We start from the raw sequence: 25,356 nt of genomic DNA, 5'->3' as shown, positions 1-25,356 counted from the left end.
CTCCAACCATCAGTGCACCTGCGGCTGCACCTAGCCACACCAAACAAACAAGGCCACCTTCTCTGCGTTGCACCCCTCTGTCTTCGCCTGCAGCCAGCCTTTCTCAACTGACCACCAGCCCTTCGCACCAAGGCGGCTCCCTTCCCTGCGACCTCAACTCGCCTCGGGTCTCTGCAGCGCCTCAGCAAGGCGGCCTCTACCTCTTCACCTGCACGCTCACTCGAGAGCCACGTCTCTCCCAGAGGGCGACTCTCTCTGTCGCCAGCCACACCTGCTGAATCCTCTGTCTCCGCAGCTGTGTACACCAGAGCGGCCTTCCACAACGAGGCTTCGCACCTCTCACGGTCGAGCGTCTCCCTTTTTCAAAGCGGCCCTTCAGCTGTTCACCAACCTTCCAGAGGGTGTGCTGGCGACTACGTTGGCAACAAAGCTTGCCTCCACGTGGTTTTTTACAGCTGGCCACGTTGTGGTGTATTTTTTATTATTTTTAAAGCCTCAAAATGATGGCCACACACTCTTCATTACCTTGCTTCATTCTTAACATGCGGCACCACACTTTCCAAACATGACAAGAGAACTGCCCACCGTCTTCAATCAACTGCATCATCGACTTACCAAAACACGACCATTCCAGTCGGTGCCCTGCATTTGGCAACCACCCGCACACCATACTGTTGCAATAAAAAAACTTCCAATCTCAAGCACCTGCTCCCAAAAAAAACAACACGCATGTACCAGCTCACTGCAAAACCACCCGCTCTATACATTTGCCAGGGCATCCAGGGCAAAGCTTATTCGCAAACCACGCATCCCATATGTACACAGACTCAAAACACTTCTCAGATTTTTGCCTGACACTGGCAAATCTCATGATATCATCATATAGTGGTATATAGGGCGACTCTCCTGATGGTGCAAACCTGGAGTGGGCCGGGGGAAAGTAGCATACCGCCACATATAGCTCGCGGAGCCCCTCTCTGCATATTCGGACCCACATGTACCTCGCATCTGCATCTCTATGTACCACATGTATTTTGTCACAAATCTCCTCCTTGTAAAGTATTGCCACTCCTCCAGATCCTTTGGTACCTCCCACTGTGCGTGACTGAGGGCGAAAAACTGATTTCCATCTATAACCCCGAACGTCAGGAAGCCTCTTGTTTGTGCACTGATGGGTCTCCGTATACATAGCAATATCATTGTGTCTAAAAGTATCCTACATCTGTTCTAAGGGCTCCGTTGCAATTCCACACCGTGAATCGCAAGGTCTCATAGGCCGCGCATCATCAAGCGGGCCTCCTCTCCGTAATGATGACTCGCCCATTTCCCCTCTTTCCTTGCCTCAAGCACATGCGGCATGTGTTCCTTTTGGTGTGCTATCTGTGCCGGTGTAAGCTCCTCATCCAAATAAATCTTTTCCCCCTTAAGGGCCATCCTTTTGGAGAGGAAGGCCTTCGGCCATCTCTGTATACCGCCCATTTCCCCTCTTTCCTTGCCTCAAGCACACGCGGCATGTGTTCCTTCCGGTGTGCTATCTGTGCCGGTGTAAGGTCCTCATCCAAATAAATCTTTTCCCCCTTAAGGGCCATCCTTTTGGAGAGGAAGGCCTTCTTCTCCAAGTCACCAAACCTGATGATCAATATCTTCGCCCTGGTTTCATCTCTGCCTACTCGCCATGCTCCAAAAATGGGTACATCAGTGGCTCCAATTTTTGTTGCAAGAGCTTTTGCATCCTCTTGGGGATTTCCCTTATCTTCCCACCCAACCACATGTACATGTAAGGCACGTGCCCGTCTCTTGGCTTCCTCTTCCAATGTAGCATTCATCACCTCTACTTTATTGACTGGTGTACTTCTGTTTTTTTACTACTTCAATCCATGGGTTGACTTCCTCAATTTGTTTCTTTGTGGCACTGGCAATTTTAGCCCATGAATGCATTTCCTTCTCACCTGCAACCACTTTTGCCTTACATGATTCCAAAGTGTTTTGCATTTCTGGGATGTCTTTTTCGCGATCAGCCATACATGTCTTCAGAGTGCCTTCATACAATGCAACTGCTGTGCCAATCTCTCGAGCATGTCATCCTTCTATTTCTGCATCTCTTTTTTCATTTCCATGTGCATCAAGGCTTGGGCTAATTCCATCTCAACCCGTACTTGGGCTTGCATTTCTCCCTTCAATTGGACATATATCTCTTCCTTCAGCATTTCCTATATCACTTTCCTTTGGGCATGCATCTGCTCGGTCCATTCCTTTTCAAGCTCCCGTCACATGGTGTTCATCTCTGTCCTTATGTGAAGCTATAGCTCCTCATAAAGGGCCTCATCTCGTCGGGCCATCTTCGTAATCCTTCGTGAGCCAGGGGACATGATTCCTTCCCTCAGTCTTCTGCAGTAGGCATTTGGTCCCTTCGTGGGGGTGTGAAAGGTTGTCTCACCATCCTGTTCCCCCTCAAGGGGTTGAGACATGTTTTTCCCTACTAGCTGCTGCCTTGGGGGCCTGAGCAAGGGTGGGTGGGAAAAGGAAGCACAACTGAGAACTGGCAATGCTGTGTTGTTGCAGCAGCAGGCGGAAATTCTACACAGGACAGCAACAGGTGAAGAGGCGCAGCCAGGCAATAGGTAACGAGACGGTGCACTTGATGGGCAGAGGCGACACAGTAAAAAGTGAGGGACGGCACTGCTCGATAGAGCAAGGGCTACACAGGATTGAAGGCAGCACTGTAGGTGGTGCTACAGAGCCGAAGGTGGTACTGTAGGGCTGAAGGCTGCGCTGCAGGGCTTAAAGGCGGCGCTGCAGGGTATACAGGTGAAGAAGCGCAGCTGATTAAGGAGGGTGCTACCTAGAGAGAGAGAGCACTACCTAGAGAGAGAGAGAGAGAGAGAGAGACCTGAACTTGGAGGCTTCACATATATGCTTATGTTCCTTCCGGGTAGCACTAGAGGAGTTTTGTTTGGCGGCAGGGGCACTTGTTAATTGGCACAAATCTGTTGGTTTTTGGGTTAGTGATTCACCGAGAGTTGCTTGGGGTGCAGAGCTTGGTTTTACTTGGATCAGTAGAGGATGCACTCCTAGATATTTGGGATGCTAGGTTGGGATTGATATTTCTCCTGCAGAGCAGTTTGCTCCGGTACTTATGAGTATCCGGAAGAAGCTCCTTCATTGGAGCTCCAAGAGATTAGATTTAGCTTCCAGAGCTTTGGTGGCTAATCAAGTATTGCTTGCCTCAACTTGATTTATTGCCTCTTGTTGGTGCTTCTCTCATGCGTGCATTGGTCAATTGTAGAGATTGATCCGCAATTTTCTCTGGTCGGGTTTGAATGGCACCTTAGACACTCGTGCCAGGGTAGCTTGGCTCACAGTTATTCAGTCCAAACGAGAGGGGGGCTTGAATATTATCGATCCGGATACTCAATGCAGGGCGTTGCTTTGCAAACGTGTGGTCAGAGGTTTCCTACCAGGCACTGAGCCTTGGAAGGGATTTTTCTTGTCTCAGATTTCCGGATGTACACCCCGGGGTCGAGAGAGACTGGATGTCCAGCACACGATTTTTGTTCACAGAGGCTGATATCAGGACACCATCTTCCCCTCTTATTGCAGCCATTGTTAGAGCATGGAGAAGCATGAGACCTTTTTTGTGACAAAGGCTTCCTAGTTCTTTGGATGAGGCTAACCGACAACCTATTATGTGAAACGAGCTCATTAGGGATGAGGCCGATCGGCCACTTGGTGCATCTCATTTTATAAGCAGTGGTCAGGATGGAAGAGATGTGCATACACAGTTCTTGCTTGGCACCTTCCTGCCCTAGGTGTCCGGTTCCTGAGACAGTACAACATTGTTTATGGGGATGCAACCCTGCACAGTAGATTTGGGGTTCTCTAGCCCAACTTATGGGCAAATCGAGTGGCTGAGCCATGCATGTGACTTGGGGGGCAGTTGCTTGGCTCTCCTAGTCCGGTCCGCAACTTTTTTTATGAGGGCAGTGGTACAGAATCTGCTACTTTCATTCGTAGAGGTATTGCCCAGTATGGTTTATTGCAGGATGTCCCTCACTCTAATTATACACCCCCCAGACAGAGGATTGACACCAGTTGGAAGATTGTTGCCAGTATTACAGCATGGCAGATCTGGAGAGCTAGATGCACGGAGGCTATTGAGGGTGTCCAGATTTTTGGACCTCAGTGCATTAGTACTATATGGGGTGTATCATCCATACTCTTATGGCTACTTGGGCTCATATTCACAGATCCTCTCGTTCTACGCAGGCAAAGCGCGTTATATTTATGCAGGAGTGGAACCATGGCATTTTCTTTTCCTCTTGTCCCTCAAGTCTTTCATGGCATCATGATGCTCCTCGCTGGTTGAAATCACCTTACATATTGGGGTGATTCTATTCTTTTCTGGCTTATAGCTGTGATTGTTGTATGTCTTTTTCATACTTAATAGAAGTCTCTTTTTGGGAAGAAAAAAAATGATACGAAGTCTACAACTTCTCTTGCATCTCATCTTAACTATATGCAAAGTCTTATGACCCAACTTGGAGGCATCTCACTAAAGGTGGATGAAGACATTGCCATTGCGGTGCTACTCAAGTTATTGCCTCCCAACTTCGACAACATTGTGACAACTTTGACCAACATGCCTATCACAAAGCTTGTTAATGTTGAAGCTTCTCTTTTCAAGGAGGAGAAGAAGCTGAAGAACAAAGCCAAAGAGAACACCTTGTCCGACACTTCACCAAATCAAGCGGCTCTCTACACATCAAACAAAGGCTACAAAGGGAAGGCTAAGTACAACTCTTCAATCACTTGTGATTTTTGTCACAAACCTGGACACATTGACAAAGATTGTTGCTTTCGAAAGAAGGCTCAAATGGAGATGAAGGAGAAGAGCATGGAGAACCGAAGGAGAACAACAAGGGGCATCATGAAGCTCTCACAATGCATAGTGAATACATTCTCTAGATCATGTCTTGGGCCCGGCCCCAAACTCTTATTGCCCAACTTTACATAAGTGTTGTAAATCTTTGTAAATCAGCCATTAAACCTCTAGCCCAACTACTCCTAACTAGCCTTAAGCTTAAATTGCCATCCTAAACTTGTATGGTCATGGTAAGCAATCATAGTAAGAGGAAAATCATCTAGCATGGATGTTAGGTAAGCATAAGTTGTGGTGAGTCATCAAAGGTCATCAATACCATTGTAAGAATTATGTGTTTGAAGGGGGGTGTTGAAATATGCACCAAACACATCCCTAGAAGGATGGGGCCAAATCATAGTTACCAGGGGACGGGGACGGGGACGGGGACGGGGCACGGGACGGCACTTGGGGACGGGGACGGGGGACGGGGGACGGGATGGCTAAAGGTAGGGAACGGGGACGGGGGGTGGGGACGGCACTCAAAATTGTTAATTTAGAGGAGTAAAGAATCAAGATTAATCAATCAATAACAACAAGCTTTCTAACTCCAAAAGTTATGAATCATGATACACATTACATTTAAAATTAAATTATGCTACGAGGTGCAAGAGTCAAGAGTCAAGACTTGTAAAGTCGGAAAAGAAAGACTTTAAAGTTGATAACATTAAATAGATATACTCAAAAGATGTTGGAGCCTAGGCGATACAAAATATAAGTCACTCGCTCTCATACTCTACGCTCCCAATAAGAGAGGTGCTAGCCTCATGATCATGAGTGCGTGAAGTGTGGATGGGGTTTGTGTCATCCGATGAAGGCTCATGATGAGAACCATCTGTCCCACCCTCATGTGCAATAGTTGTAGCTGCCTCCTCTTATTCCATCTCCCACTGTGTAAAAGTATCGGCATTGCATCTTGCACTCTTGCCAAGCATGCGCAAGTTTGCGCTAATGAAGACAAGATCATTAGCTCTTTCCACCCCAAGCCGATTTCTTTTCTTTGATGAAATGTGACTGTAGGAGGACCATAATTGCTCTAGGCAAGAAGAGCTAACAGACTGGCTCAAGATCCAGATCCCCAACTGTTGTAGCTCTGGTCCATCTGATCCGAAGTCCTCCCACCATAATGCTGCACCAACCTTGAATCTGTCCTGCTGCGCATCTGCACATCCATATGAGCCTTGAAATGCCCTGTAATTAGAGAGCTGGTCTCTAATTTTGCGCCTGATTTCTGCATCCGGCATGAGGCGATCCAAGATGAGTCTCCAACCGTTGCTCACCTCTTTATCACCCTCCTGCCCTTTTCCCTGAAATTCTGGGTCCACCATAAAAGCAGCTGCATGTAAAGGAGAGGAATATGAGCTCCATCTCGCCACACAAAGCGAGTGGATCTCCTCATATCTATCTACGTCTGGCTCAAGCTTCTCAAGACTTTCTATCATCTGGTCCATGGCTTCATATACTTTGCTGATGCATGGCTGCATAGCATCAACAATCCTGAGCAAGTGGACAATGGGATGCACCATGGCGTCAGTGCGCTTGAGGTCCTCCCAAAAATCAGCATCGTCGACCTTTTTCTTGCATGAAATCCCTACCTGTGTACGTGCAAAAGATGAGGAGCAAAACTCATCACTGATGAATAGTTGCCGCACGGCACCCTGACAATCCTTCAAGCGATGCAACATAAGAAAGTTGTATGCAAAGCGAGTGTCCGAGTACTTGAGAAGGACCTTTGTGGACCTCTTCCCAAACTTGGATCGAAGGTATGTGTGATTGTTGATGAAGGTCATAATTGCACATGCATCATCAATCACCGATTCAATCCATGACAATTTCCCAATATCTTTCAAAAGATTATTGAGACAATGTGCCATGCAAAAAGAGACGGTGATTTGAGGATACATACTCTCAAGAATAGCTCCCGCTGCCCTATTTGTCGCCTCACCATCCGTGACGAAACCGATCACACATTCCGGGCCGATAATCTCGACAACACTACTCCACTCAGCAGCAAGTACATCCGCACTCTTTCCCGTCCCTGAAGCATCATGTGAGGAGACAAAGTACATCCCCCCCCCGTGAGTATGCCACAAGGCCATGGATAGACCTTTTCCGCGTGTCACTCCATCCGTCTGCAATCAAAGAGACTCCATTGCGAGCCCATTGTCTCTTTGTGTTTGCCGCTGCTTGCTCAACAAGGCGTTTCTCCTTGTCAAGCATAGTGGTCCGCAAGGTTTCGGAGGATGGAGGTGTGTAGTGAGGACCGTACTCGCCAATCTTCTTCACCATCGTTTTGAAGTAGTCGGACCTATTTATCGTTTCAAAAAAAAAGAGGGTAAGTAATTAGAATGGCCAAATGGTGACCCGTGAATCGTGACTCGTGAGACATGATGATGAAATCATGTGAGTGAAATACGTACCGTGCCACACGAAAAGCAATGTGGTCATGAAAAAAGAAGCGGGCCACCGCGGCATCAACCTCCTCCTTCTTTTTGGGATCCCAACTCCCCTCAAGAGTACTTTGCCGACGAGAGAGAGAGAGGGTGGACTAGGTTGCAGCATTGAGAAGGCGGCTTGTGTGAAGCCACGAGTAGTGCCACGAGGAGGACGTGGTAGAGGGGTAGATGAAGATGCACCACCACCCGATGTAGAACCTGATGTTTGGGTTGGAGTGACATAAGTGTTGGGATCCACTCCACGCACCCTTTGGCTTGCATTCAAAGCTTGATGGGCGGGAAGCTTTGCAAGAAGCTCCTTTCTTATCTCCGGTGTGACCCGCTCACAAAATTTCACCTCATGACCGGGCTCATGCAACAAATGGGCCCTCACCCTATTGGCCCCACCCACACGCTTATATGGGCAAAGCTTGCATGTCCATGGACGTGCACCCCCCGCATGAGTAGGAGGCTCGAAGTTGACCTCATCCCACCATGACCACCCATCCGTTCTACTCCTACCGCCCGCACGAGAAGAGGATGCCATGAATAGTTAGTAACTAAGTCTAGTAGAAGAGGGTGGAGAGAGCTTAGAGGGTAGAGTAAGAGAAGAGGTAGAGGGAAGATTGAAGTAGTCTAGTAGGAGAGGGTCGAGAGGAAGGTGGTGGAGTAGGAGAGGGAGATAGTGGAGAGGAAAGCTTGAGTAGGAGAGGGAGATGGTGGAGAGCCTAGAGGTACATCATCATTCATGGAAGGCTTGAGCAATGAGTAGAAGAGGAGTAGCATAAGCCCATTATATAGCATATGGCAGCTCTCTCTCTCTCTCTCTCTCTCTCTCTCTCTTCAGAGCACACCCAGGCATGTTCTTCAGGGAGCTGTGGACACCCCCTTCACTGATGTATACCATTTTATACCCCCAGTATGGTACAGGATGGAGCTAGCTAGGTTGCATATCATGATTGTATACTCCATGCATATAGCTTTGCATTCTCCTAGTAATAGAGCTCCATCCCCTGCACACCCAGATTCAGCTTTTTTATTCAGTACTTTTTCATTTTGTTGGGATGACAGAGGATACCCCGTACAGGTACTCCGATTTGTCTCATAGGCCGAGTTCGGTCTTTTGGAAGACGTTAATAAAATCTCTCTCTCTCTCTCTCTCTCTCTCTCTCTCTCTCTCTCTCTCTCTCTCTCTCTCTATATATATATCAGCGGTCAAAGAAAAGGAACGAATGGAAAGTAACAAAAAGGTAATCAGAGTCGGTGGTCTTCCTCAAGGCTGGGATAGGGCAGACATAGCTCAAGAGCTTCGAGAAGACTACATATTAGATACAGATGTACTTACAGCACAACTGAGCAAAGTAGTCCCCTTCGTGGACTTAGGAGACCCTATCTCTATTATAGTAAAGGGTACACAGGCAAAAGTCTCCTATATGGACAACAATGAGAAAATAGCAGTGATGAAGCAAACAAGGTCTCTCCAAGGAACAAAGGTATGGATAGCTGATGAACTCACCCCGCTACAACTCAAGAACAAATCGGCAGAGCTGAATAAAGTTAAAGAAGCAAGAAAGAATGGCAAATGGGCAATATACAGAGGAGGACAAGCAATCATTAAAGAATTCCGTACCCCACCCCCCTCAAGAGCAAATCCATCCATGGATGAAATATAGCTATTTTTATTTTGAACCTCAATTTCGAACTAGATGCAATAGAACCCATTGTAACTTAAACTCTTAAGAGTCTTAAGAGTTCATTTTGAGTTATTTTTTTTTCAGTTTTATGCCTCTTTGGCATCGATACCCAGAGTGGAATGTAAATGGATGTACCTGATCTGTCCCATAGGTCGGATTCGGCCTCCCGTGGACATTAATATAACTTTCTTTCTTTCTTTCTTTCTTTCTCTCTCTCTCTCTCTCTCTCAAACTCTCAAACGGCCAGCCGCCAACGGCTAGTAGCCGTTGCCCGAAAAAAAAACGGCTAGATTTCTGTAGCCGTTGCGCTGTTTGCAGGCGTCCCCCGTCCCCGGCTGACAACATCCTGCCGTCCCCTCCGACGGGGACGCCCGTCCCCTTGCCACGTCCCCTCCGTCCCGTCCCCTGGGCCGTCCCGCCTCCGTCCCGCGCCTGCAGTTAATCGGGACGGCGTTCCCACGTCCCACGTGGGCGTCCCGCCGTCCCCCTGTCACTATGAGCCAAATGTACCATGTAAATGTGAAAGAAACCAAATTACTTAGCTTGTGGATCAAGCTTCTCTAGCACGTAGTTTTGTGTTTAACCACTTGTTTTGATGAAACCACTAGGTGGTATTGAGTTGTATGGAACCTATAAAAGGGCACTTGCCTATGAAGTAATCAATCAACCATTTTGCCCAACATTGTTGTCTCTTTTTTTTTTTTTTTTTTTTTTTTTTGAGGAAACACAGAGCTATAATACTGGGTATGAAAAAACCCCAAAGTGCCAGAGGTGGCCTACTGAGGGGGCATACAAACTGTGCAGTGGGAGGCGTGAAGCCTGTGAGCAGTCGGTGCTACATCACGGTGGATGATGTGATGTGTGCAATATGAACCACTGTGGGGGAGAGTACTCCCATCTAGCATGTCCTCCAACAATCCTGAAGAAGAGACCCGTGCGCCCCCAACGACGAATGAAGGCCTGGAGTCTGTCCTGAGCTGTCTGTGAAGGCCGACAGGAATCATCATACGTGGAACGCAGTGCACGGATAAGATCGAGCCAAATCAGGACTAGAGTATCACGTGTCGATTGCCGCGTGTGACTAAGGACATGGAGACAACGAGCTCTCCAAATGTTCCACATCGCAATCGCGGCAATCACCATAAAAACATCATCCCTCTGCCAATGCTCCATGTGCAAGGCGTCAGGAGGAATCATACTGAGGTACCCCCTCCGATACCCCGTCGCCGTAAGCATAAGCACAGCATCAGTGCCCTCACCCTCAAAGAACACATGAGGTCCCGGCCAAGGAAGGAGCCATAACACAGACCCCCAACTGAGGAAACCTGCATGCTGACCAGCTCTGCTGAGGAGAAGAGCCACTGCTCGCCAAACAGAGGAAGCCATAGGACACGACCAGAGGCATTGTTGTCCAACATTGTTGTCTCTCTTGTGTGTACACATCATTTTACACTATTGTAGGCATATGCTCACTTATGGTAGTGCTATGTGTGAAAACAGGGCTTAACCAAGGGCACTTTTTCCCATGTGGTTTTTTCCCTTGGATATCAAGTGTGAAAGGACACTCTATCCATAATATTTTGTACTTCTATATCATATGGATGTGACACACATGCAAGGGTTGACTTGCATTTTGTTGCTACCACACTTTTGGCTCTCTCTCTCTCTTTTGGTCTCATAGGTCATTATGGCCTTTTGAAGACGTTAATATAACATTTCATTTCATTTCATTTCTCTCTCTCTCTCTCTCTCTCTCTCTCTCTCTCTCTCTCATTTCTGTGTGAGCTTCTTCTTCCTGCACCTAACCCTAATGTGCAGGTTTCTGTGTGTGTGAGTGTGTGAGTCCAACACCAACAATTGGTATCAGAGCTGGGGCAGCTGCATCTGGTATCAGAGCTGGGGCAGCCCGCCTCGGTTTCGCTGCACCGTCTCCCGACTTCGCCTTCCAGTTTTGCCCTCGGTGCACAATCTGGCGCCGCCGCACGTGCCTCTCCTGCAGTTCCATCCCATCGTCTACAACAGCCTTTGCGCTGGTCATCCGGCGCCTGACACTCTTGTGCCTGCGGCTGCACATCCTCCACTATATACTATCTCGCCATTTATACCTGCTGCCTGTACTTGCCACGTGGGCCAGCTTCAAAGTCCCAACACCTGCTCATCTCAAGTACCTTTAATTCGGATTTTTATTACACAAAAATAAAAAAAACTTTGCAACCATTTCAAGGCAAGGCAGGATCAGCAACTTTTGGGGGTCTACCAAAATTCCCCTTTGCCAAGAAAATTGGAAAATTGCAGGTGGTACAGGGTTCGGATAATTTGGGGGATTTCTCAATTTGATCACAAATTGGAGAAATTAAACATGCTGCTTTACTTAGATTTTGGGGGTTTTTCAAATTAACCTCAAAATCAGTAGATTAAGCCTCCCTTGCTTGCAAAAATTTGGGGCTTTTGTCAAAATTGGGCAATTAACTGCACATTGAAGCAATTGCAGTGCAGAAAAATTGGGGCTTTTCAAATTGGAGCACGTAATTGGGCATTACAACTGTGATTTGTCGCGTATGTATACACATTGTGTGTAATTGGACTATTCGGTGCAGATTTACACTTGCTTCAATTTGCAGGCAAAAATTTGCACAGGACATTTGGTTGCTTGGCAGTGCACGTTGGTGCTTGGTTTGCTTGCAAGTATATTTTGTTGACATGGCTCAAAATGCTACAGATGTATTTGGTGTGCTCACCCAAGAGGACAAGTTGGATGGATCTAACTAATCCCTCTGGAGTTTCATAATCCGTAATTTGCTTGTAGCCAAAGGGCTTTGTGACATTGTGTGTGGTGATGACACACGCCCACTTATCATACAACTAGCAATGCCTCAAAGGGGAGGTGCTCAAAAAGCTCCTGAGGTAGAACAACCTACTCTCACACAAGAGCAGAAGAGATGGGACTCTAGGGATGCACAAGCCATGTCCTTGATAGCCCTTTCAATGAAAAGGACTATTATTTCGCACATTCGTTCTTGCAAGACATCGAAGCTTCCATGGGACACATTGAAAGCAATGTATCAGGTACACAACGAGGCAATTGGATCTTCTTTCTATGGATGAGGGTAACTCCATGGCAGATCATCTCACCAAAGTGAAAGATCTGCAGGAACAATTGCTCAACATTGATGTGGTTATCCCAGACAAACAGCTGGTCACCAACACTCTTCATTCTTTACCACCTTCCTACTTGGGCTCACACACCTCTCTCAACCTCTCTATGAGGGTCACTTTTGAAGTGCTAGTGGGTTTACTCTTGCAAGAAGAGCAAACAAGAGCAAACTTATCTAGCAACCGTGGTGGAGACAAGGCATTTACAGCCAAGGATAAGGGTAAAGCAAAGAGCTTTAGGCACAGGGGGACAACAGTCTAATAAGGCTGGTCATGGACAACCCTCTTCTAGTGGTGGAAAGTCTGACAAAGGGGATGACAACAAGCCTAAAAAGAAGGACAAATGTCACTACTGCCATAAGCCTGGACACTACATCAGTGAATGTAGAAAGCGGATTGCAAAAGAGAAAAGGAAAGAAGCAGACAATGCAGTAGCGGACTCTTCTGATGACAAAGCACATCAATCGGCTAATGTAAATCAAGAAGAGTACACTTTTTTGGTCACATGCACTAGTGACACACCAAGTGCTTCAGACAATGATATGTCTTGCATTGCATCTGACAGACAGGATGCATCATGGTATTTTGATAGTGGTGCTTCAAGCCACATCACTTCATGCAAAGATGTATTTCAGCACTTGGTTTATGCTTCGAATGGCCGCACTGTATCATGTGCAAATCAAGGGAATTGGCAATGCCATACTTGTTGCAGCCAATGGTGCCAATATATGTATGAAAAATGTGTTGTATGTTCCAGGGATAAAGAAAAATCTGCTCTCCGTCTCAACCATAAACGAACAAGGTTTAAAGGCTGAATTTGAAGATGCAAAGTGTTTGGTAAAAGACCCATCAAAGGGTTATGAAATAGTCACTTCTGGAACACGATACAAAGGCTTGTATAAGCTGGACAGCTATGACAAGTGTACTTATGATGCAAATACAGTGGCTGCCCACACTCCTCCTATGCATGATGCAGAACTATGGTATGCTCGTTTTGGACATGTAAATTTTCGGAGTTTGATGCTTTTGCAGCAGTATCATATGGTTGATACTATGCCGCCACTTGAGTCTCCAACAAGACATGTATGTGAGGAGTGTATTTTGGGAAAGATGCAACGAAAACCATTCCCCAAAGATGAAGCTATTAGAGCTGAAAGTAAATTACAGCTCATACATAGTGATGTATGTGGTCCAATGCGGATACCATCCATAGGGGGGCATCTTTATTTCATCACATTCATTGATAACTACTCTAGGTTTGCTTGGGTTTACCCCTTGAAAGCCAAAGTAGAGGTTTTTAAATGCTTTTGACACTATGTGGCAATGGCTGAAAATATGTGTGGATGTAAAGTCCAAACACTCCGCTCAGATAGAGGTGGAGAATACATGTCAAATGCATTTAAGGATTGTATGCTTCAAAAGGGCATCAAACACCAATGTACTGTGCCTTATACACCGCAGCAGAATAGTGTAGCTGAGAGGAAAAATAGATCTCTCATGGAGATGGCAAGATGCATGGTGAAAGCACAAAAGTTGCCTACACTTTTTGGATGGAAGCAATAATGTGTGCAACTCACGTGTTGAACACGTGTATAACATCATTTGAGGCTTGGTATAGCCAAAAGCCAACAATGACGTGCTTCCCTTAACCTGCCAACAACTCTGACTGGACGAATCGGGGGGGGGGGGGGGGGGGGGGGGGGGGGGGGGGGGGGGGGGCTCAATAAGGTCCTGCACATCACATCTCTCCAACTGCCATCCATCCTGTACAGCAAAAAAGACCGGTACATCATCCTCCCTAGGCAAGGGAAGACCCATAACCTAAAGAGGAACACCTGTCCCAGAAAATACCCCAAACCAAGAATGATGACGGTCTTCCAAGAAAGATCCAGTAATCCAGTGGTTGGGAATGGCTGCATCAATCTGTGCAATCCTCCGACTAGAGCCTCTCAAACGCTGCGTGAGATCCAATCTCTGCACCTCGGTGAGGCTCTGAAACCTCTTCCAAGCCAACACTGAAGCGCAAAGGGTTTCCCAACCAGCCCAAAGAATATGCATAGCTGCCCCAAGAGGCCTATCATGCACATCTAAGATCAAATCATTCCACAGAATGGGCTGCCGGTTAACTTCCTCCACTGAACACGGGGGGATGTGTACCAAAAAACTTCTTAGGCAGTCCCATGCCCGTAGGAGGGACCTAACTAGGGGGGATGAAGGGGAGCGGTGAACTGCATCCGAAAAAATAAAGCGTGAGCTGAGAGTCCAGTCACCTCCGCGAACAGGGACACACTTCTTGATCTGCTGAATGAGAAAGTCCTTCCACGACTCAGTGCCTGGAAGAAAGCCCCTAGCAACCAGCTTACACAGCAAAGCCTTACATTGCATCTCAGGGTCAATGATATTCAATCCCCCTTCTTGCTTAGGCCTGATAATGGTTTCCCAAGCAACTCTAGCCCTGGTGTGTGCATTTCCATCAAGCCCTGACCAAAGAAAGTTCCGAATAAGGCGATGAAGCTGGCCAATGCAGCCCTTATGAAAAATCCAGCACGAAGCGATAAACCAAGTTGTTGCTAGCAAAACTTGGTTAACTGCCGAAGCTCTAGAGGCCAAATCGAGGTTCCTCCTACTGCAATGATGAAGTTTGCTTTTAATGCTAAAGAGCACTGGAAGAGCAAACAACCATAGACACAACCAAGTCGGTGCCAAGATGGTTGCTGAAAACTTTGCAAGAAAGCAAACCTGCAACTCCACTCACAGGTAGAACAACGGCTAGTTCCAGCCATGCATTGAATATGCATCATGGGGAATCTGCATTAGCCATGGGTGGTCTCTTTGATTCAGAAGAGCCTTCTTCTTATGAAGAAGCACATGAGAATGAGCATTGGGTGCAAGCTATGCAAGATGAAATCTCTTCTTTCATGAAGAACAATACTTGGGATCTTGTGGAATTGCCGAAAGGAAAGCATGTCATTGGAACAAAGTGGGTGTCCAAAGTCAAAAGGAAGTCTGATGGTATTATTGACAGGTACAAAGCAAGACTTGTGGCTAAAGCTACTCCCAGAAAAAGGGAATAGATTTTGAGGAGATTTTTGCTCCTACTTCGAGAATGACTACAATAAGATCAGTGATTGCATTGGCTGCACATAAAGGATGGAAAGTGCATTAATTGGACATCAAAACTGCATTCTTAAATGGGGATTTACAGGAGGAAGTATATGTAAATCAGCCCGTTGGTTTTGTAGTTCCTGGTCAGGAACATAAAGTATGCAGGTTACACAAAGCTTTGTATGGGTTAAAGCAAGCTCCAAGAGCTTGGTGTGATAAAATACATGCTCATCTAACCAGCCAAGGTTATGTGAATAGTCCAGCTGAAAGCACGTTGTATGTGAAGAAAACCGGTGCCGATATTCTCATAGTCATCTTGTATGTAGATGACATGCTCATTACAAGTACTAGCAAAGTAGAAATTTCAGATTTCAAAGCTGATTTGAAAGCTGAATTTGATATGTCAGATTTGGAGCCTTTACACTACTATCTCGGTATATAGTTTATGCATACAGATGATGGCATTGTTATGCAGCAAACTAAGTATATAAAAAGTTTGCTAAAAAGGTTTCACATGGACGAATGTAAGCCGATTTCTACTTCTGTAGAACCAGGTGTACGGCTTACTATGCATGATATTGGAGCGCCATTTGAGGCCAGCATTTACAGCCAGGCAATGGGATGCCTCAATTACTTGTGTAACACGAGGCTAGGCATATCTTTTGGGGTGTCTTTGTTGAGAAAATTCATGCACAGCCCAAGAACAAAGCATTGGCAAGCAGTCAAACGCATTTTTCGTTATCTCCAGGGTACCCTGGATCTTGGTTGCCATTATTGCTCGGCATCGGAGGCGCCTACCTCGCTTCTACGACCTCTCCCATGAATCTACCTGATATACATTTTTCACTATTTTCCAATATTTTCTACTCAGTATCATCTCGGAGTCTTACAGTTCTGTTCTTATAACTGTAGGACAATCAGTTTATTGTACTTTTTAGTCTCATTTAGTTGTTCTCTTTGATGAGACACCAACTTCAGATGTACTCTCAGTTTTGGTCTCATAGGCCACTATGGCCTCTTAGAGATGTTAATATATTATTTCATTTCTCTCTCTCTCTCTCTCTCTCTCTCTCTCTCTCTCATGGCGGCACTTTAGAGAGCCCCGGACCCCGACACCTATTGCAGACCCACAGACATGGCACACATATGCAGAGGGACTATACCATGCCCCACAGCAGCCACCTATACCTCAGCCACAGGAGCCTCGACCTACCACAGCTAGCTTCTTTACCCACTCGATGGTACAGGAAGCTATCCGCCGCCTACAGCATGGACGGGCCGCCGACCATATGGGCCTGCAGGGTGAGCATCTCATATATGCAGTAGATTCTTTAGCTCCTTTTCTTGCACACCTGTTTAACAGGGCACTAGCAGAGGGTTTGCCTGCAGAGTGGACGATGCATACCATTGTGCCGATTCACAAAACAGGGGATATGCTCGATCCGAGCAACTACAGGACGGTTATGGTTGGCCACGTGCTGGCCAAACTGTATGGTGCAGTGCTGGAGCAGGAGCTTAGCTTATATGCTGAGCGAGCAGGTTTACGCTCATCAGGGCAGGCAGGCTTCAGGAGAGCTTTCTCTACCACCGACCATGTATTCACTTTGAGATGTATGATTGATCAGGCCAGAGTGAGGAAGAGAAAGCTCTATTGCTGCTTCGTGGATTTCCGCAAGGCATTTGACACAGTACCACGAGAGAGGCTCTTTCAGCGCCTGCAGTCTCTTGGCATACCAGCAGATATGACATGGGGCATCTATGCATTATATGAGCAGGTTTTTGGGCGAGTCAGATGTCCAGGAGGCATGTCCGAGACTATTGCTAGCACCATTGGTGTGAAGCAGGGATGCCCACTTTCCCCCACGCTATTTGGGTTATACATTGATGAGGTGGCTGACTTCATTACACGGGGAGGCGGAGATGGAGTTGATTTAGCAGGTACCTCAGTACATATTATGCTCTATGCTGATGATATTGTATTAGTGTCTGAGTCTCCAGGTGGTCTACAGCAGCATTTACATGCACTCCATGATTTTTGCACACAGAGGGGTCTTACTGTGAACCTTGGGAAAACCAAGGTTATGGTCTTTCATACATCGAGACAGGGCAGGAGTCAGCTGACATTTACTCTCGCAGGATGCCAGGTGGAGGTGGTGACATCATACGTGTACCTAGGGGTTACCTTCTCTGCAGCAGCCACACGCTTCACCATGGGTTCAGCAGCCAGAGCTAGATTGACACGGGGATATGCAGCATTGGCTATGCTAGAGAGACAATGCCACCAGGCGCATTTTCAGGAGCCCCGGACGAAGGGGTGGCTATTTGACACATTAGTCACACCGGCATTGATGTATGGAGCAGCGGTATGGGCGCCAGGCCTTGCTACCCATTGGTGGACACAGATAGAGAGACCACAGGCCCTCATGATGGCACGCATGATACGCAGCAAACCGTCAGTACCTCATGACATTATCCGAGCAGAGTTTGCTGCGCCTCCTATGATGGTAGAGGCCATATTTCAGACTATATGCCTGCTAGACAGATTCAGAGAGATGCCACAGGACAGATTGTCATACAGAGCTTTTGAGGCATCTAGACAGCTGGCTGAGGCAGGAGACAGAGGATCATGGTATGCACAGGTCACACATTGGTTCTCACAGCATGGCCTAGACATGGATCATCTACCACCATTCCAGTATGATAGGGATGCACCACATATCCGTCTCTCTCATAGTGAGAGGAACAGAGTATTGAGACAGGATCTATGGCAGCTCTATACACGAGAGACATGGATATCGCCTACACAGCCTCTTCCACCGAAGATGCTATACTACAGAGATCACTTCATGAGTATCACTGATGATGGATTTATAGAGAGGCCTAGATACATGGAGGGCTTTTTATCACACGGCTCCCGAGTGGCTATTGGTCAACTCAGAGTTTCATCACACCGATTGGAGATTGAGACTGGCAGAGCAGCACGGATCCCCCGAGAGGAGAGGGTATGCAGATTGTGCAGAGAGGAGGTGGAGAGTGAGGAGCATTATGTATGCAGATGCAGAGCATATACAGCCATCAGAGAGAGATATCCCATTCTATTCAGAGAGCCACGTTCCCTACGCCAGATCTTTGAGGCAGCAGACCAGCGCATACTGGGGAGATACATTCTAGACATACAGCGCCACAGAGAGACATTATTACAGGCTCAGACAGCTCCAGAGGGGGGGAGACAGACACAGATTACTGCATTTTTTCAGAGATCCATCCCCCTCCCAGCCCCTACACGGCAGGGAATTACTCTCCAGAGAGCAGAGACACTTAGAGCCCGCAGGAGACAGAGGGCACCTGGCTTTCGGACACCACGCCTATACCAGAGAGAGATGACAGAGATCAGAGCTCAGTTTCACAGAGAGGGTGCGGAGCGACTGGCTCGCTTCAGAGCACACCCAGGCATGTTCTTCAGGGAGCTGTGGACACCCCCTTCACTGATGTATACCATTCTATACCCCCAGTATGGTACAGGATGGAGCTAGCTAGGTTGCATATCATGATTGTATACTCCATGCATATAGCTTTGCATTTTTCTCCTAGTAGTAGAGCTCCATCGCCCGCACACCCAGATTCAGCTTTTTTTTTGTTCAGTACTTTTTCATTTTGTTGGGATGACAGAGGATACCCCATACAGGTACTCCGATTTGTCTCATAGGCCGAGTTCGGTCTTTTGGAAGACGTTAATAAAATCTTTCTTTCTTTCTTTCTTTCTCTCTCTCTCTCTCTCTCCTGGGATAGGGCAGACATAGCTCAAGAGCTTCGAGAAGACTACATATTAGATACAGATGTACTTACAGCACAACTGAGCAAAGTAGTCCCCTTCGTGGACTTAGGAGACCCTATCTCTATTATAGTAAAGGGTACACAGGCAAAAGTCTCCTATATGGACAACAATGAGAAAATAGCAGTAATGAAGCAAACAAGGTCTCTCCAAGGGGCAAAGGTATGGATAGCTGATGAACTCACCCCGCTACAACTCAAGAACAGATCGGTAGAGCTGAATAAAGTTAAAGAAGCAAGAAAGAATGGCAAATGGGGAATATACAGAGGAGGACAAGCAATCATTAAAGAATTCCGTACCCCACTCCCCTCAAGAGCAAATCCATCCATGGATGAAATATAGCTATTTTTATTTTGAACCTCATATAACTTTCTTTCTTTCTTTCTTTCTCTCTCTCTCTCTGTCTCTCTCTCATTTCTGTGTGAGTTTCTTCTTCCTGCACCTAACCCTAATGTGCAGGTTTCTGTGTGTGTGAGTGTGTGAATCCAACACCAACAACTATCTCTCTTTATCATGTGCTTTAACTTAGCTCTAGTATTTGATCCACCATAGCCAACTTGCACATGGCTTTCAATATTTAAACAGGAGCCACCTCCCATAGCCACAGTTGGGAGTCCACGATTCCCCACCTCTGTTGAGTTGTTGATGGCCGTGGAAGGCACTTCACTCATTGTAGATGGAGGAAACGGGCAATGGAGTGGCAGTAAGGCACAGGAGTGCGAGGTAAATCGCCTTCCATCACATGGTATATGGTGAACGGATGGGTACACAAGGAGGAGGGATGAAATGAAGTTGAGAGTTTTTTTTTTTTTAATGGAAGGACTAGGCGATGAGGGGTAACGGATAAGGGTGTTTTGATGACATGAGTAGGAGAAGCAGGTGGTCGAGGGTGAGGCGATGCAAAGGCAAGGGGAAGTGAGGGATTCGATGATGGTGGGGAAAGCGAGGCGATGAAGGGTTGGGGGGGATTGGACGGAAGACGATGAAGGAAAAGCGGCTTTAGATTAGGGGAACATGAGAGGTGGAGGTGAGAGGAGTTGTACAAGATGCAAGGGAGTGGCGGTGAGAGATGTCGAATAAAAGGTAAGGGGCAGAAGGAAAGTCGGCATAGAGGCTAGGATGGGGGCGGGAAGGGGCTGGGTGGACAAGCGATGGTGAAAAGGATGTCCTCTAGAGGGGGTTGAGGTGGGAAGGAGGAGCGGCCAAGTTAGAGGATGTCTGCCAATGATTGAAAAGGACGTCTGCCAAGAATTGTCCGCCAGATGGGTTGATGTACCAAGGGCAGTTCGAATCCTCCGCCCCCTTGGCTCCTACTCTATTGCACCACACACCCAATGGCTCCTACAATCTTCTCATACATAAATGATTAACTCTGGAGTGAAGCATATCCAAACAACCACCAAACCTACTACGCAGGAACGAAAAGCTATCGGAAGTAGTGAGTTGAGCTAAACTAGATAAATCCAGATGCCTCAAGCCGGGTTCTATTTGCTACTAAATTTGATATTTGAAGCTCAACGGTGTGTTGAAACAGCAAAAGATGTTCTCCAAAAGTCCACCTGGATGCTGAAGAGTTGGCACCTAGACCTGAAAACTCTCGATGGTGGTGGAGGCTGGTATATACGGCATCAGCTAGCCACTCTTACACGAGCTTCTCTCGTGGCCATCTTGCAGTGGGCGCTGTCCTTATTGTTGGTGGCAAGGGAAGAGAGCACAAGAGCAAAAGGAATAAGAGGCTGAGTTGGTGGGTGACGAGGAGATATGGAGTGAGCAGAAGGTGGGCATGGGACATGTCAAAGAGGTGATGAAAGAGTTTGCCATGACAGGGTGGGGGGGTTGACGATGAAAGAGAAGGGGCAAGGGAAGCATTGAGAGAGAATGGGTGGCGGGCGAGTATGATGGAGGCTGCAGGAGGGCGGCCAGGAGAAGAGGGCGACGGAGAGTTGATGGGTAGCACGTCCGCGGTTAGGAAGACATGTGGAGTGGGCAAGAGAGGGTTAATGTGGGTAGTGTGTAGGCAGCCAGGTGTGGCAAAAGAGAGAGGTGAAAGCCGGGCAAGTAAGTGGAAAGGCAGCCCGCTGTGTGAAGGGGCGCCAACTAGACCTCGAAGACACGCCAATGAAGATGGACCGTCGGAAGAGCGCAAGCCAGCCACTGCCCGCGATCAAAGAGCATCATAGTAGCCCTCGAGCACTACTCGCATAACCAGTCGTCGACAGGTTCAAGTCATAGTCACATGGAATGCGAAATGGGGACGGGGAACGGGGACGGAAAAGATTGAGAATGGCCATTCCCTGTGACTATAGAGTGACATGGGACGGGAATGGGAACGGGAAGATGCAGCCATCCCCAACATTCCCAAGCCTAAAAATGCCCATTCCCTGTGACTATGGTTCAAGTGATGTAGAGAGTTAGAGGTAAGGGGTGGAGGAACCAATGAAGAAGCTGGAAGCCACTTGAGCAAGCTAAGCGATTTAAGCACTACTACAGGCACAGAACTGAGCGGCATAAAAAAATACTAGGGGATCTGTGGGGAGGGGGAGCAATGGAAGCTCGACCCTGTCCCACCGGGCGTGCCAAAAAGATGCTACATCTATAGCCGTCTTTTATGCCTAACAAAGAATTGGAAATGAACGGAATGAACTAGAGAAACTGAAAGAACTTACACGAACATGAGCATCTTTGCACCACAAACAAGAGATCTCTTTCCCATTGCAAAAAGAGGGCTTTATACAACTTTCAGGCTCTTTCACACCCATTTTCATATGGGATAACTCTCTCACACACATTACAACCTGCTTTCACACAACCACTGTTGGATATTTCGGAGTTAGTCTGGAGTCTACTCTAGTGTCCTTCGTGGTGTGAATACCCTCTAGGTGTGAACACCCCTTATTTAGGTTTAGGGTCAAAAGACAAAGCCTTAGTGCCTATAAAAGCATGTACTTGGGTCCTTCATTCACACAATGAGTATCATTCAAGTTGTGCAATCTCTCTCTCTCCCATGTACCTTTGTTGCTGGAGTTTTCCACCCAGATGTTATCTATTAGGAGCTCCTAGTACCGTACTTTTCCTCATAGTTGTTTCAGTTTCAGTTAGTGTTTAGTTGTTTTTAGCTTTTCTTACACAGATATTGTATCAGATCCACCAATTGTTGTAACCTTTTTGGTCTCATAGGTCATTTTGGCCTTCTGAAGACATTAATATATCATTCATTTCACACTTGAGCTATTCCTCTCTCTCTCTCTCTCTCTCTCTCTCTCTCTCTCTCTCTCTCTCTCTCTCTCTCTTTTCTTTTTTTCGTGAAATGGTGTTTTATATTATATGTAAAAATGTACATCAGCCACATGGCTCACACAGAACCTATGGCCCCAAATAAACCTCCACAAAAGATCCTCTAAAGGATCATGACCATGCAAATCTGTACACTAATAAGAAAGCCTCCTAGCCAAATAAGGATCCCAAATAAAAGCATCAAAGATGAGCCAACCGAGCCGCCGTAGACCATAACGAAATAACATCTGCATCCAGTAGCTGAGCTGAGAGAAGAGAAGAAAACTGCCAAAGCAGCAAACCGCGGATACGTAGAATGTGCCCATGTATTCCAGACAAGGAATCAAAGATGAACCCATTCCGTGTAGTCCAAATATGCCAAAGTCCTGTCCATCTAAGGAAATGGAATATCACAAGGTGACTGTCCGAAGTAATGACTTGAGGACAAGTCCCAAATATCCACTGATGAGCCGAAACAATAGACCTCTCTACTGCCTCCCAAACGCTAGAGACAAAAGACCAAATCTGACGGGCCACTGGACAACTCATGAACAGATGCATAACTGTTTCAGTGCATGTCGTGCAGAAGAAGCAAGAGGCCAATGTAATTTTACGACGGCTGAGCTGATCCCGTGTAGGTAACCCTCCCACCAACATCCTCCAAATGAAAACCTTACCTTGGTAAGGGAGTTTAGACTGCTAACCACGCATAAGAGTTTTCTGCCACCATGATTTAGACTTGTGTAATCCCCACACCTTATTGGCCTTGGCTGAAACCCAATCTTTCTCTGATGCGAGCTTATGATAGACCTGGTTAGCTGAAAGTGATATCAAGTCACCAGATTTACATAGTGCCCAATCAAGCCAAGGCTGATCTGCAGATGGCCGAGGCAATGGAGTAAAAGGCTCAACTGCATGCATGATGTCAACCCATAGTGGCTGAAATGTCCGAGGAACCTTGAAGTGCTGCCGAATACGACGAAACGAATATGGCCTGTCACGACCAGGTATCACAGCATCTCGGATTCTAACCAAGCCTAACCTGACCATGCGGTTGAGTCGTATGCGTGAAGCATCTCTGTCTCGCCAAACAATGACACGCGGCTCCACAAATGTTTCGAACTGCAAAGAGTTCAAAAGTAGTCTTTCATGACCAGGATCCCACCGAGCCAATAGTAGAACTTCATGCCAAGAAAGGAGAATATGCGATAAAATGTGAGATGAGCAAATACGGACAGGATGAGCGACAATCCCTCCAACTCAATCAAGTCACGAGCCATGAATACCCAAGGCTGCTCCTGCAAACACATATCCTGAAAAAGCGCCCACCTACGCGCCACCATATGCAAGCGGACATCCAGTAAAGCAACCCCACCCATTCTTTTGGGCGTCGTAATGTGATTCCAAGCTATCCATGTTTGACCCATAATATTTCCTTGCCTCTTTCACAGCATAAACCGAATGGGAGCAACCAAACAGAGAAGAGATTTGTGCGTCCAAGGTAGCAAAGGCAAAAAATAGGAAATCATGCTAAGCATAATAACCTGAGCTACCTTAACCCTCACGTGCATAGGCCACCCTTGAGCTTTCCAATACACAAATTTATCCAAGATCCGAGCAGAAATCCAAGCAAGAAGCGCTTGGGGGTCCACATCCACACCCACCAGATACACAAGATGACGAACAATGTCTCTTGTATGCACCACATGGCCTTGCCACCCTAATGCCTCAAGATCAAATTCCATGCATACAATGAGGGCTGATTTTGTTGAATTTATTTTCAGCCCAGAAGCCAACGCAAAATTATTCCAAGCTTCCATTGCTCGATCTATATTGGCTTTTTCGGCCCTGAGAAACATAAAAGTGTCATCTGCAAGGGCTTGAGCAACCAATTGCTTGCCATGAGGGAGATGCAAACCAACCACTTCACCATGCGATGCCATAGCATCTAGGCGAGATAACATAGGATGAGTGGCAATGGCAAAGAAAAGAGGGCTAAGAGGACAGCCCTGCCAGAGAGAACGGGTGAGAGAAATACCATCCGAAAGTCCTCCATTGAGCATAATCCGCGTGATAGAGCCAGAGCCAAGTAAATGCACCAAATTAGCCATTTTGGGACCAAAGCCCATGGCTGTCATTAACTGAGAAAGGAAAGACCAGCTGACACGATCAAAAGCTTTTTCAAGATCCAGCTGCACCATCACAATCTCTTGCTTCTTAGTCTGCGAATAATCCACTCCAATTTGAACATTAAGAATATTATGCAAAATATTCCTAGCCATGCACAAATCCATATTGATATGGATGAATAAGAGTAGGAAGCACCTTCTGCAAGCGATTGGCAAAAATCTTTGTAAAGATTTTATACATAATACCCATAAGTGAGATCGGGCGCCATTGATCCAAAGAAGTAGGCGAAGGGACTTTGGGCAACAAACGAAGTACGCCCAACTTCCAATCGGCAGGCATATATCCCTCATCCCAATATGACTCCGTTTGAGGCATATTTTGGCAGGAAACCTGATGTCTCGCACTTCTGTGTTTTTGGGAGTGATGCGTATGAGAGGGGGAAGCTTGACTCCAAATCCCGCAAGCTTATATTTGTGGGGTATAATTCTCTTTCCAAGGGATACAGATTGTATGATCCAGATAGGAATGAGATTGTTGTTAGCCAGGATTTGGTCTTTGATGAGCATGTTCCAGTATCCACTGTCGAGGAGCCGCCACTTCTTGGAGATCCAGAAGAATCTGATGATGATTCCCAGACTATCGTTCCAATTGATCCACCTCAGTCAGTACAGGAGGTTGAGCCCGCAACTGGAGTAGAGCCCCTGCAACAGCAGGAGGCTCCACGATCTGTTCGAGTACCCAGGTGGTTGTTGGACACCCTTCGGGAATCAGGTGTCACGGAGTTACCCTCGGAGTGGACCACAGAGGACGGCCCTC

The 25,356-nt window shown here is 46.9% G+C and overlaps 1 protein-coding gene and 1 pseudogene across 8 annotated transcripts in view; both read right to left on the bottom strand.

Moving 5' to 3' along the window:
* Window positions 1-25,356, bottom strand: part of LOC147630606 (uncharacterized) — a 280,387-nt gene that overhangs the window by 229,147 nt on the left and 25,884 nt on the right. The gene's annotated exons all lie outside the window — the stretch shown is intronic.
* On the bottom strand, window positions 5,777-7,904 carry LOC147630607 (uncharacterized; annotated as a pseudogene).

This window comes from Cibotium barometz, chromosome 16, assembly GCF_041138505.1.
Source record: "Cibotium barometz isolate CiBa-2024 chromosome 16, ASM4113850v1, whole genome shotgun sequence".
NCBI classification, from domain to species: Eukaryota; Viridiplantae; Streptophyta; class Polypodiopsida; order Cyatheales; family Cibotiaceae; genus Cibotium; species Cibotium barometz.
The sequence above is the reverse complement of the archived record's forward strand: the minus strand, read 5'-3'. Positions and strand labels throughout refer to the sequence as shown.